The sequence below is a fragment of the Alosa alosa genome, unplaced genomic scaffold, assembly GCF_017589495.1.
Source record: "Alosa alosa isolate M-15738 ecotype Scorff River unplaced genomic scaffold, AALO_Geno_1.1 AALO_1.0_unplaced_3, whole genome shotgun sequence".
NCBI lineage: Eukaryota > Metazoa > Chordata > Actinopteri > Clupeiformes > Clupeidae > Alosa > Alosa alosa.
The window spans coordinates 575,231-591,800 of NW_025962432.1; the positions used below are offsets into that span (position 1 = coordinate 575,231).

The window sequence follows — 16,570 nt, forward strand, 5'->3', positions numbered from 1 at the left end:
TATTCAAGATGAAGAATATGAATATGAAGAATTAGAAACAAGTTCTAAAGAAGAACAAGAACTAGAATTAGATGATGGTATTGAAGGAGATTGTGAATTTGATAAAATAGAATCTATAGAAGAAGATTCAGAAAATATCGAAACATATTGTACAGAAGAAGATGCATCGGAATTAGAATTAGAAGAAGAAACTGAATATAATATAGATAAAAATGAAGAATGTAATTTTTAGTCACAATTATATCCTACTACATAGGAATCTGATATTAAACAAGAAGAAAAAATTATAGAAAATAAAAATCTAGAAAATTTTAATTTTAATTTTAATTTATATAATTTAAAAAATGAAATAAATTTATATATAAAAGAATTTTATGATGAACTATTAAGAATTTTAGAAAATAAAATTATTAATAATAATACATATATAGGAAATTATAAACAAGGTAAAAAATTAAATCTTAAAAAAATTATAGATTTTATAGCAAGTAATTATCAAAGAGATAATATATGATTAAAGAAAGATAGTCAAAATATTAAAAAAATAAATATAAATTTAGTAATTGATGATTCTATATCTATCAAAGAAAATAAATGCGAATTATTAATATTAAAAACAACTTTATGTATAGTAGAAGCAATAAAAATGATAAAAAAAAATAAGGAATTCAAAGATGTAATAAATTTAAAAATTTGAAAGTTTGGTAATAATACAATAGAATTAGATTATAATTATGATTATTTAAATTTATAGTTTAATCAAAATAATACAGATTGAATAAATATGTTAAATACTATTAATTAGAAAAATAGTATGATATTTATTTTAACAGATGGTAGAATTTATCAAAATAAAATAATATTAAAATAGTTAATAGAATCAAAAATAGAAGATAAAATAATACCTATATTAGTAATAATGGAATCAAAAGATAAAAATATTAAAGAATTAAAAGAATATATTATAAAAGATAATCAATTATCTTCTTTTTATTATTTAGAAAATTTGCCATTTCCTTTATATATATTATTAGAAAATTTAGAAGAATTAACATATAAATTAATAAAAATAATAATTGATTCAATAGAAATACTATATTAATTTAGATTATAATTAAATAAAATTATTTTTTATGAAAGTAAATTATTATAAAACAACATATTTTATAAAAACACAAAATAAAAAAGAATAAAAAATGGCCTCATCTGATTCAGAAAATGAAGTTTCACAAAGATATATTCCAAGATATCCAAATAAACAAAATAATAATGAAAATGTAGAAAAAAAGACTAAAACTGTAATCCCAGAATCATATACAGTAGAAACAAAAATATTAATATCTAATGATGAAAAAATACATATTAAAAGTATAGAGATTTATGATACAGAACAAATAGATGAAACAATAACTTCTTATATAATATATAAAATAAAAACTATATATAGTTGTAATAATGAAATTAAAGAATCATTTGTAGAAAGAAGATATACAGATTTTGAAGTATTAGATGGCATTTTAAAAAATATACCAGGATTATTTATAGGTAATATACCTGAAAAAGATTTTAATAATAAATTAGAACCTGGATTAATATCTTATAGAAGTAGAAGATTTACTAAATATTTAAACAAACTTTTAAAAATACCAGAAATTGGATATTAGAAAAATGATTTACTATATGAATTTTTATTTTATGGTAATTTAGATTGAAAATTATAGAGAAAAGAATTTCAAAAAATATTAAATATCACAGGTACTGATAAAACTAGTATAATTGGGAATGTAAGTAAAATGTTTTCTAATTTATGATCATCTAATAATGATATGGATATTGCTAAAGAATATATGTTAAAAAATATAAATTTAACTTAGGAAGAAATAAATGAATTAAAAAATGTAAAAGAAATAAAGGAAGAAATTATTGTTGGATTAAATACAGAATCTAAATTATTAATAGAGTAGTATATTGATATAACAAATAGTTTTAGAGAAAAATTATCAAGTATGGAATAGATCACAGAAGATTTAATGATTTTTAAAGAATAGTTTGATCTTTTTATTAGAAATTTTACATCTTTTAATTTAAAATTAGATGAAGATAATAATGAAGAAGACAATGATAATAGTAAAAGTATAAAAGAAGTATTAGAAAAATATTCTTTAGTTGAAGAAGAAATTAAAAAATTTTAGATTAAAAAAACTGAAGTATATTGTTCATATTATGGAAGTTTTATGGAAGTTTTAGATTTTTTTTATGAAATAAAGAGACTAACAAAATAGAAAATAGAATTTTAGAAAAAAATATAGAAATTAAAAAATAAAAAAAATGAAATACAAACACAATAGATACATAATAAAGGATATGGAAAAGAAAAATTTAATAATATGAAAGAAACAATAAAAAATGAAATTGAAGATATTAAAATAAGTTTACATATTTTTGATAAGAATTTTTCTAAAGATTTTTTAGAATTTAGAAATAGTTTAGAATAGAAAATGGTTTCAGATTATAAATGCTTTATATAGGGATATTATGATACTTTAACTGAACATTGTGAGAAAATAAAATATTATAATAAAAAAATAAATCAGAATAGTTAAATAATTATTTTATTGAGTAGTTTCATTAAAATTTAGATTAAAAAAATTAAATTATTATTTATATAATTTTAATTTAATTTTAAATAAATATATTATTATATATATTTTTTATCAATTATATATATTATATTATATAAAAATATGAAAAGAAAGAAGGCTCCAAGGGGAATCGAACCCCTGATCTATACTTTACAAAAGTATCGCTATAACCACTAAGCCATGAAGCCTTATTAATAAATATCAAAATATAGATAAATAATTTAACATGTAAAATATTTATTTAAAGTTAAAAATAATTTTTTATTTGTTTCTTTAAAATTAATATTGTCTATTTTTTTAACAAATTTTTGTATATCTAATTTTAATTTCTTTTTTCTATGTTCTAATATTTTATTTTTATTCTCTTCGTAATAAATTATTTTATTTTTCAATTCTTCATCTTTTAATAATTCTTTTATTTTAATTAAATATTTTATTTTCTTTTGTATTTCTTCTATAAAATATAAATTTTTGTATTTCTATATAAAAATAATCTATTTTAATATTTTTATTTCTTTTTTACTTTTATCAAATACACCTATTATTTTTAATATTTCTTTTGTAGATAAATTTATTTTTCCTGTTATAAAACTAGATAAATATATTAATTCTAATAACAAATCACTTGTAGTATATTCAAAATAAATTATTTCTTCTTTTATTTTTTCTATTTTTTTTAATTCCTTCATAAAGTTATTATAAAATAAAATAAATAATTTTTCATTATTATTTCATTTTACTATATTTGATAAAGGTGTTGATATTTTATTATTAACAAAAACAAAAGATATTATTTCAATTTCATCTAAATATTTTATTAATTTAATAATTAGATTTATTTTAATATTATTTATTGTTAATTTTGTATTTATTACATAATAATTTCTTGTTTTAACTATTTCTACATTTTTGTTAGATATTAATTCTCTAAGTTCATCTTCAATAGATAACATTTTTCTTAAAATTAAAAAAATATTGTATAATTTATATATTTAAAAAAAATCCGATCATAAACAATATTTTTTAATGTACAAGTTTAAAATTTCTAATATTTTTTTAGTATCTATACATAAAAATTAAATACACCGAAATTATAAATATTTTATGTCATAAATTTATATAATGAATATGTTTTTACTTTTCTTAGTTATACTAAATTTTATTATGAATTTTTGTTTATTTACTATACATGGATTAATGTCAACATAGTTAAAAGAAACATTTGGATTTTGATATCCTTGATTAATAGGAATAATAAGTATTATAGGAAATATTATGGGGGCTGTAGTTTCTAAGAAAGGAGATAAAAAAATAATAAATATTATAGGTGGATCAATTAATTTTTTTGTTTTATCATGTATTATTATATATACCACAAGTACTTGTTTAGAAGCAATTAGAGAATTTAGAACAGGATGTCCTAAATTATTTACATGAATTAATGCGGGAGAAATACAAAGATTTTAGTTTGATACAGGTTCATAGTCTTTTTCCGATAATATGTCAACTACAGTATGTAATGATCTATAGTATACATTACCTGTTTATGCATTTTCATTATTTTTTATGATAATTCTACATTCTATGATAGCATGAAAATGTCTTAGTACAAAATGTAAAATTAGAAAAAAAATCAATGGAGATGATGATTTTTTAATTTCAGATGAACTTAAATTCGATGACTTTGATTTTTAATTAAATAAAATATATTATTCTAATTTTTAATTTTTATTATATAACATTAAAATTATATTGATGGTATCAAATGATGTTATTAATTTTAAAAAGTTTAGAACAGAATAGAATAAAAGAGAAATAAAAAAAATAAATGAAAAATATTTATTATGTTTATATAATGATACTTTTAATTAGAAATTAGTTGTTGGAACAAAAATTAGTTTTTAGAATAATTTTATATATTCTAAAGAACTTTATGAAATTGTAGAAAATATAAAAAATGAGAAAACACTTAATATAAATGAAATAATTAAAATGTCAAATGGTATATGTATAGAAGGGATGATTCTAATATTTTTTTATTTTTATAGTAAGAATGATCTAATAAAATCTGATCAAATTATTGATCAGATTTTATATTTATATTAGAAAATTATTTATATAAATTATAAAACTATTTAGATTATACCTACATTAGATAATATTTATAGATTAGAAAATATTTCTTTTTTATATTCTTTGACTAGAAGAATAATGTTTTTTAATTAGAAAAATAATCATATTTCAGGTATAGAATTAGCAAAATATAGTTATTTAATAAATTAGAATAATGAAATATTTGGAGAATCATTTTGAATAGAACATTTTTGTATAACATTAAAAAGATTTGATAATATTTTAGATATAAAAAATCCAACAATATTTTTAACATATATTTATATAAATTATAATGATATAGAAATAGAAGAATATAAATTTAATATAAATAATATTGAACTTAATAATAGTTTTTGCAATTTAATAGTATTATATCCAGAATTATTAATAGTATTATTAAGTCATATTAAAATCAATACATGTAATTTATTAGATGGTTTTTCTTTAAATTGTAATATTATAGAAAAAATAGATATTTTAGAGAGATTATTATAGATTTTTATTTCATTAAATTTTTATTTTATAATAAAAAATAAAAAATTTATTGAATTTATTATTAATGAAATTAAAAAATTTGAAAATTGAGCGTTAAACAATAAAGAATTATTAAAAAAATGAAGAAAGGAAAGAATTATATATATTGAAAAATATATTAAAAAATATAAATATTTATAGTTAAGACAGAAACTTTTAATAAATATGAAAGAAAAATATATACCTTTTTATTTAAATAAAGAATTAGATTATTATTTAAATTAAAATAATAAATAAATATTATTAATTTTTAAGAAATTATCAATATAATTAATCAATATAATTTTCATCTAAATTTAATTTTTTCTCTAAAAATTTCTATAATTTTTCTTTATTCTTAGTCTAATTTTCTATAATATCATTTAATTCCTATATCATCTAATCTTTCTATTTAATATCATTATCTTTTAGTAATATATCATTTTTCAATACTTTAATATCATCCGATATATTGTTTTTTATTATATTTATGTTTCTTTTTAATAATATTATTTCTTTATCTTTTTCAGTTTCATTTTTTTTTAAATTTGAAATAGTATTTAAATATTCCTTTTGTAACTATTCATAATCATTGATTTTTTTCTACTAATCATTTGATTTTTCTAATAAAATTTTTTTATATAATATATTTTCATTTTTCATTTTTTCAAATTCATCATGTTTTTTTAAATATTTACTTTTCTAATTATTCATTTTATTTTCTATTTCAAAAATTAATTTTTTATTTTGTAAATTTTTACCTTCTAACTGATTCTATAATAAAATATATTTTTCTATATTTTTTTCTAATTCACTTATATTGATTATATATTCTTCTATATTTTTTTCCAATCTAGTTATCTATTTTTTAAATTCTAATATTTCTATGTCTTTATTTTTATTCTAATTTTCCAATTCGGTTATATTAATCTTATATTCTTCTATATATTTTTTTAATTCGGTTATCTATTTTTTAAATTCTAATATTTCTATGTCTTTATTTTTTATAATTCCTTTTAATTCTTTAAACTCCTTTTTAAAATTATTTATACTTTTATTTAATTGATTTTTTTCTTGATTTAATATATTAATATCGATTTTTAATTGATATATTTCTTTTTCTTTATATTCTAATATTTCCTAATGTTTTTTCTATTGATTCTACCAATCCTTTTTATTATTACGTATAGTTATAATAATATATATAATTATACTTATTAGTATAGCAAATAATATTAATATGGTTTTATATAAAATCTTTGAATTTTTGTTATCAATATTTATTGTCATTTCTTTAAATTTTATATATCGTTGATAAAATTAAAAACTTATTAAAATATTATTATTTAAATAGTAAATATAATACTAAAATATATATTTATAAACTTAAATAATATATATTTAAATTTTTATTATTTTAATAATATATATTTTATAAATAATCTTTTTTTTTATTAAATTTATATTAAATCTAAATTCAGAAATATTTGATAATAAATCCTTAATTAAATTAATAAAATACAAAATATTTATTTTGTAAAAATAGATTAATTATAAAATCATAAATATTTAATTAAATTTATTATATATTGTATTTTTTCAATTTTAAATATTTTTACTATAATTGTATTTTATGTTTAGTTTCATAATTAATTATTATTTTATAAAAATGGTAATCATCCTTCAAACATTCTACATAGGTTTTTATCATCTGTAGCTTCATTGATTAATAAATTAACCTAGCCTTTTGTTGTTATATAATCAAAATCATCTCATCCGCTTAATTTTTTACTTATTAAATCTAGTGATTTTTTAGCAAACTAATTAATCTATTTCTATGATAATGTATCATTTGTTATAGACTTCTACTATTTTATAGAATAATTTCAATCTATTAATGGATCATATAATAATACATTTAAAATAGATAATATTAAATCTTTCTATTTTTTAAATATTTCTAATATATTTTCACATTCTAACTAAAATTTTCCATAATTATTTGTATTTTCTGGAAGAAATAACATATCTATAAATTCTCTTGTTAATCTAAATGGTACTCTTTCAGGATGTTTTAATCTTTTTCCAGCTTCAAAACATATACCAAAATCAATATGTATCAATTTAAAATTTTCATCTATTAAAATATTATTTAAATGTCTATCACCTAACCCAATTATAAATCCTATCATTGATCATAAAGATAATGTAATTATAAAATTATTTTTATAATAAATAAAATCTTTTATATTATAATATTTCTATAAAAAATATTTTTTAAATAAAGGTTTTAATATTTTTTTAATATTTAAAAATCTTTCATATCTTTTATTAAATATATTATCTTTTCCTAAATAAGATCTATATATCATTAATGTATTATCTTTTTTCTATTCTTTGGAATGTATATTTTTTAAAATTGTATATATAGTATTTGTTTTATCTAAAAATTCTATTAATCCAGATTTTGTTGTTAAAGGAACTATTTTATATCCAGGTATTTGATATGGATTTAAATAAATATTTAATATCTAAAATAAATTCTATAAAATTTCATCCTACTATAAATCATCATTATTTTTACACAACTATATATGTCTAGTTCCTATTTCATCATATAATATAATATTAAAGGGTAAATTAATACCCGACTATAAAAAACATGCATCACTTTCTATTTTATAAAGTTTTATTATATTATAATTTTTATCTATTTTAATATCTATATAATTTGTTAATATTGTAGTATTATAAATATAATTTTTATATTTATTAATTAAAAATTCTATATTAAAATCTATTTTATTTTTTGAATTTATTTTTCCTAATTCTAATACTTCGATATAGAATTTACTTGTTTCTATTATATCATTAATATAATTTATTTCTTTTAATTTTTCTAAAATATCTGTACAAATTTTTATTCTAGATCTATTTATTATTAGTTTTGGATTTAAATTTTTTATATAAACCAAATTACAAACAGTATGATATGGATGATCTTGTGCAATTTTTAAAATTATTTTTTGTATTATTTCTTGAAATAATATGTTATTATCATCTAAATAACTAATAAGATGTTTAAAAGAATGTAAAAATTTATAAGTATCTATTTTTAATATTTTATCATAAATATTTTTTAATAATAATTCATTATGCTAATTTTTAAAAAAGATGAAAATAAATTTATATAAAATATAGATATTCTTTTTCATATTATTATTTAGTAAAATAAAATCAAGTGAATTATTAAGAAAACATAATGTAATATTTTCTAAATTTTCTTTTAATTTTTTATAATAATTATTATCAATATATAACATTGACTTTATTTTTTTAGATTTCTATTTTGATTCTAATATTATATCTGTTTTTTTTGTTTCTTCTATATTCTATTTTATTTTCTATATATACTAATATTCAAAATAGCATAATTTATATAAAATGTTAATATTTTTTGTATTTTTATATGTACCTGATAATAACTTATGTCCATTATATATAGATATCTATTGATGTTTAAAATTTTTTCATACATAATGAAATATAATTTCATTTTTTATATTTTCATCTATATTTTTTGTTTTATTATTATTTATAATATTAAATAAATAATCTAAAACATTTAAAGATTTTTCTATTTTTTTTAATTTTCAATAAATAATACTTTGATTTAATAATATTTTAATTTCATTACAATAACTACTATTTATAAGTATAAATAATGCATCTTTATATTGTTTATATTTTTTACATTTATTTGATAATTTCAATATTGTATTTAAATTATTCTTTTCTAATAATATTTTATAAATTTTAGGTCTTACAAGATTTATATATTTTCATTCTTCATTAATTATCAAATTATAATTTAAAAAATAAGTATATTTTTTTATTTTTTTATAACATATAGAGTTCTAATCAATATTATGATTGAATAAAATTATTTCATATATATTATTTTTATTTAATTTGCAATAATGTTTTAATTTCGTATGCAAAATATAATTTTTTAATAATTTTTTTTCTAAATTATTGTATATTTCTTTTTTATAATTTTTATTATAACTTATTGTATTATTATGAAAATATCAAATAGCTAAATTTTTTTCATTAATATTATGATACGCTTTAATTAAATTCAATGTTATATTTATCTAAAATACTTCATTATAATAAATAAATTCTCTATATTTTTTAAATTTTAAACATGCTTCTTTAATTATTTTGATATTTAATTTACTAATAAAATCACTGTATGTAATATTGTCTATTTTCTTTTCTTTTTTTATTAATTTTATTAATGAAAATATAATTGGTTTTCTTATTAATTCTAATGTTATTAATAAAGATTTAAATATATCTTTATTTTTTAAAATTTTTTGACTTATTAAATTTAATATATAATTATAATACTTTTTTTCTTTATATAATTTATAAAATAAATAAATTAAAATTGATAAATAATATTTATAAGATTTTTTAAAAATTCTACATATATATAGAAATCTATATAGATCTATTCATATATTAACTTTATTTTTTAATATATATAATATTTTATAACATAAGATTATAATATCATTATTAATTTTATTAATATTCATTTTTTTCTATTTTTTATCGATCTAATAATTTATTTTATTTCTAATCAATGAATCTATATATGTATTCTATATATTTTCCTAAAATACAGATAAATAATATTTATTAAAATAATTTTTATTATATATGTATATTATTTCGATATACTATATTCATTTATTATAAATATCTTCATTATTATATTTATCATTTTTTATATAACATTTTCATCTTTTATAAATTTTAGTTTTTTTATAATATTTTATTTTTTTATATATTAAATTTTTTAACTATTCTGAAATCCTTTTTCATTTTAATATATATTTTATTATAAAAGATAAAATATTATAATTTATATAATTTATTTTTTTTAAATAATCTATAATTTCATCTTCTTCTATAATAATATTTTTTATTTTATAAATATAAATAATCTATATTTTATATATTTCATATATTTTATCATGTATATTTATAATTTTTTTTCATTTTTTATTAATTAATAAAATTTCTAATATAAGAAATATATAATTTTTATTTTTTAAAATTTCAATTAATTTTTCTATAAAATATGTATTTGTATTTTTTCTAATATAATAATTTATAATATATAGTATGTCTATTATAGATAATATATTATAATTTTCTAATGTATATATTATAATACTATTTAGTATATTAGATATATATTCTTTTATTGATGATTTTCTATAGTAATATATTTTTTTACATATAAAAATAAATAAAGTTATAAAATCTTGTTTCTACTAATATTCTATTCTGTTTTTATATAGATTAAATAATTTATCAAAATAATTACCATAATGTATTTTTTTCTAATCATCAAAATATTTAATATTATAATTTAAATAATGAGATAATTTTTTATCTTTTCATTTTATATTTAATATCTATATATATTTTGATATATTAATTATATTTTTAATCTATAACATATCTAAAAAAATAAGAACATTCATTTTATTAATTATATTAATATTTTTATTTAATATATTAGTAAAAATATTAATTAATTTATTCTATTTATTATTTATTTTTAAAAATAATAATATTTTTTTAGATAAAAAATAAAAATCTTTTATAAATAATATTTCTAATAGATTATATAATAAATTTTCATTATTTATAATATTTTTTATTTTTTTATAGTTTATTAATATATCTTCAAATATTTGTTGATCAAGTATTTTATATTTTAATAAATCTTTAATATACTATATGCATATATTTATATTATTCTAAATATAATAATTATTAAATAACATATTTATTGAATATAAATTATAATGAAATTTATCTTCGATATAAATTTCTAAATTATATAATTTAGAAAAATATTTTAAAAAATATAATTCATTTATTGTTAAATTATATAATTTTATTTTTTTTCTAATTGATTTTCTATTTTAATATTTTCTATTTTCTAAATTTTTATTGTTATAAAATATATAATTTTTAATAATCTTTTATTTATTATATCATTTTTATTATATTTTTCTTTATTTAAATATTTTGAAATAATTTTTTCATAATTTTCATATCATATCTAAAATAAAATATTTATACATTCTTTATCAATAACTATATTCTAATTAATATAATAATATGTTAATAATAAAATAGGAATTATTTTTTTATTGTTATTATTATATATATAATTAAATAATTCTTTAAAATTAATTTCTTTTTTAAATAAAATAGATATAAAATATTCATAATTATTTTTAATTTTATTCTTATATAATTCAATATTATAAGGAAATTTTTTAATTATTTTTTTTAATTTTTTAATTATAAATATATTAATATTTTTCTATCTTATTTTAATTCTTTCTATATAATTTATTATTTCACTATGTTTTTTATTTTTACATTTAAAATTTAAGAAGAAATATAAAAATATTTTCATTATATAATAAAATATTTTAAAATTTTTAATTTTTATATTTTCATTTAATATTTTATTAAATAACATTTTATTAAATTTACATATGTTTTTATATTTAATTTCATTATGTTTTATTATATAAATTATTACTTTTAATCTATATAGTTTTATTTTTTTATTTAATTTATTAATGTAAATATTAAATATATTTTCTATATTGATTTTATTAATTTTTTTATTTTTAATATTTTGATATATATATTTTTCATTGTTAATATCATCTACACTATTAATATTATTAGAATCTAATATATTCTGTATTTTATTCAATAAATTATTTGATTTATTTTCAGATATTAAAATTTTATTAAATTTTTCTATATTTTTTATTATAATATTAAAATCAATAGTTGATTTTATTTTTCTATATAATTTGAATTTAAGTAAATTATATATTAATCTATATATTATTTTGATAAATTTTTGATTTTTAATTCTTTTCTAATAAATTAATTCCAATATTAATTCTATTATTAAAATAATATTTTTATTTTCATATATAAATTTATAATATTTCAATAATATTTTATTTAAAATAAAAAAAGATTTTCATATATATAATTGATTGTTAATAATATAATCATTTTTATAAATAATAAGGATATTATCTAAATAATTTTTTAATACACCATATATATTATTTTTTATTAAATAATAGAATATTTCAATAATACTTTCTTTATTCTATTCTAAATATATTGAATTTTCATTATTAATTGAAATATTTTTTATTGAAATTATTATCTATTCTAATAATTCTTTATTATTAATTTTTATCTATTTTAAATATAAAGAATTATATAAAAATAATTTTATTATATAAATAAATAATGGAAGAATCTATTTTTCTTTATAAATAATTCTTATATTATTTAATAAAAATTTTATTAAAAATTCTGTTGTTTCATATAAAAAATTATATCTTGCATTTGTATATAATAATAATTTTTTATATAAATCTAATGAAAAAGAAACCTATCATATTTTATTTTTCTACATTTCTTTTTGGATTATATAAGATAAATTTAATGAAATATAATATCAATTATATTGTTTATTGTTTATTTGATTTTCAATTAACATATTAATTACAGAATCATCTCTTCTTTCAACTTTTAATATTAATTCTTCTAAAATTTTTTTATTATTATTCATTTATTTAAATTTATAAAATTTTTGTATTGAATAATAAAAATTAATTATTAAAAATTCTAATTTTTTCTTATTATAAATTTATTCTATAAAAATATTAATCTATCATAACAATTTAATAAACTTTCTCTTATTTTTTTCTACTAATCAATAATATGTTCTATTTTTTTACCACAATTTATTAATAATTCGATATTTTCTAATAAATATTTCTATTCCTATTTTAATTCTTGATTTTTTATTTTTTCTAATATTATTAGATCTCTTCTATTATTTATATTTTGGTTTATTTTATTTGATTTAAAATATTTTATAATATCAAATCGACATATAGGACATAAATTAGATCTTAAAATTCATGATGCTAAACATTCTTCATGAAATATATGACCACATGGTAATAATTTACAAATATTCATCTCCTCACTACATATTATACAATTAACATCCATATCAATTTTTATTATCTTAGATTTATCTAAATTAATAATCTAATTCATAAAAAAATCACGCAACTTTATATATTTATTAATTTTTATATATGTTTCATAAAGTGAAAAAATTATAGTTATACCTCTTCTACCATAATGTATTATCATTCCATTAATATATCAAGATAATTTACCAAAAAATAAAGTAAGTAATAAATTTATTATATCAAAAAATATATTAACTATTGATAGTATATAAAACTATCGAGTCTATTTTAATGATGGATTTGGATAGTTTAAAATATTATAATGATTTTTTAATATTAAAATCATATACATCTTAGATATTTTAACATTATAGATAAGAAAATCATATATATAAAAATATATTAAAAAATCTAATATATAGTAATTATCTTTTAAAATAAATAAATATGATAAAATTCCATAAAATACCATAAATAAATACTATTTATGTGAGTTAGTTATACAATTATTCTATATCATTCTATCATATTCTATATAATAACAATAAATATAAATTTTATATGTTAAATAAAGTATTAATATAGTATAATATGGTATTCCTGCATCTTTTTCATTATATGAATAAACTATTAATAAAGAAAATAATGTATTTTTAAATAAATTAATAATATTATACTTATCATGTATTGTAATAGTTGTAAAAATCTATCTACCTATTATTATTACTAATATAATTCATAATAAAGTTAATAAAATTATATAATAAATTTTATAATAAAATATTGAAGATAAGTGCATTAAAAATCCATAAATATTTTTTGTTTTTTCTCAATCCTTTTCTAAAGAAAATAATGGTACAAAAAATAATATTATAATAATGAAAAATAATGAAATTAATAACATTTAAAATTTTATAAATATAACACAAAAAAATAAAATCTAAAAAATAATTATCCATAAATATCATCTTCATCATCCATTTTACTATTATCTTTATTTGTTTCCTAAAGTGCTTCATCCGTTAATAATCCTGTACTAAATCTACTTCTCATATCTAAATATTGCTAATTCTACTATGGTGTTACTGATGGTTTAATTTCTTTTAGAGCTAATTCTATGATTTTATTTCCTATAAGAGGTATTTTTTCAGAATCTAATATTTCTGTCTTAATATCTTTCTCTTCTATTGTTTTATACATTGATCCTCTATTCTTTTTTATCATTCCTAATGTATTTTTTATAGCTATTCTAGCAGCGATTTTTGAAACACCTGCTAAATCTGCTCCACTATATCCTTCTGTTCTTTTTGCAAGTAAATCCAATGAAATATCTTTTGATAATTTTTCAGTTCCTAATGTAACTTTTAATATATCTTTTCTATTTTCAATATCAGGTAATCCTACATAAATAGATACATCAAATCTTCCGGGTCTTAATAATGCTGTATCTAATATCTATGGTTTATTAGTTGCGCCTACTACAAATATCTATTTAGAAGGATTTATACCATCCATTTCCAATAATATAGCATTCATGACTCTATCTGTTACACCTCCATTAACAGGATCTGTTCCTCTTTCTCTTGCAATAGAATCTATTTCATCTATAAATAATATACATGGAGATGCAGCTCTTGCTTTATCAAATATATCTCTAACATTTGCTTCTGACTATCCAAAATACATATTTAATAATTCTGGTCCTTTAATATTTATAAAATTTGCCTAACATTCTGTTGCAATAGCTTTTGCTAACATTGTTTTTCCTGTACCAGGTGGTCCTCATAATAAACATCCCTTTGAAGGTTTCTACCCATATGCTAAATAAATTTCAGGATATAATAATGGGTACTAAACCATTTCTATTAAATTTTCTTTTATATCTTTTAATCCTCCTATATCATCCCAATGAACATTTGGTGATTCTATCGCAGTTTCTCTCAATGCAGATGGATTAGATTTCTAAATAGCTTTTTTTAAATCTTCATTTGTTACAATCATTTCTGATAACAATTTAGAATCTATTTCATTATTATCTAAATCTATTAAATCCATTTTATTTCTTATACAATTATATGCAGCTTCTGTACATATCTAAGCTAAATCTGCTCCTACAAACCCATGAGTAATTTTAGCAACATATTCTAAATCTACATCTTTTGCTAATTTTAATTTTGAAGAATGTATTTTTAATATTTCTAACCTACCATTTTCATCAGGTATTCCAATTTCTATTTCACTATCAAATCTACCAAATCTTCTTAATGCACCATCTATTTCATTTACTCTATTTGTAGCTGCTATAACAATTACATTTTTCATCCCTTTTACACCGTCCATTAATGTCAATAACATAGAAACAACTCTTTTATCAACTTCACCCTAAGTTTTTTCTCTTTTTGGTGCTATAGAATCTATTTCATCTATAAAAATAATTGATGGCGCATTTTTTCTAGCTTCATTAAATGCTCTCCTAAGATTACCTTCTGATTCTCCAGCCATTTTAGACATAATTTCTGGTCCATTTATTAAAAAGAAAAACGCGCCTGTTTCATTAGCTATAGCTTTTGCAAATAATGTTTTTCCTGTACCTGGTGGTCCATATAATAAAATACCTTTTGGGGGATTAATACCTAAATTTGTAAATAATTCTGGATGTGCTAATGGTAATTCTACCTTTTCTCTAATATTTTTTAATTGATTTCCTAATCCACCTATATCGGAATAACCAATAAAATCTCCTTCATCATCTAAATCAATACTATTTCCCATTATAAACTCAGTTTCTCTACCTACTAATCCATATTGAAGATTCTAATCATTTTCTATTTTAGATACTTGAAATTTAATAGGAACTATATTCTTTTTTATAGTTAAAATCTCATTTAACATTACGGGAATAGATATATCTATATTAAAATATGGTTTTATATAGCTTGAAAACAAATCACCTGTTATATTACTATTCTTATCTGGAGATAATACTATTAGTTTATTATATGGAAAATTTAATCCTTGTATATAAACATTTTCTGTTGTTTTTACTTTAATTTTCTATCTTAATTCATTTGAAAATCCTGCAAATGAAGGTTTTATAGATTCTTCCTCCATTACTAATGTAATAATATTTCTTTTACCTTTAATAACTCTGACACCATCAAATTCATCTAAATTTAG

The 16,570-nt window shown here is 15.5% G+C and overlaps 1 non-coding gene and 1 pseudogene across 1 annotated transcript; both read right to left on the minus strand.

Annotated features, from left to right (window-relative positions):
- Positions 1–2,757: 2,757 nt before the first annotated feature.
- On the minus strand, positions 2,758–2,830 carry trnat-ugu. Its single transcript has one exon. It is a non-coding gene; the product is annotated as a tRNA-Thr (tRNA).
- An 11,637-nt stretch (positions 2,831–14,467) lies between these two features.
- On the minus strand, positions 14,468–16,365 carry LOC125290247 (annotated as a pseudogene).
- Between the last annotated feature and the right edge of the window lie 205 nt (positions 16,366–16,570).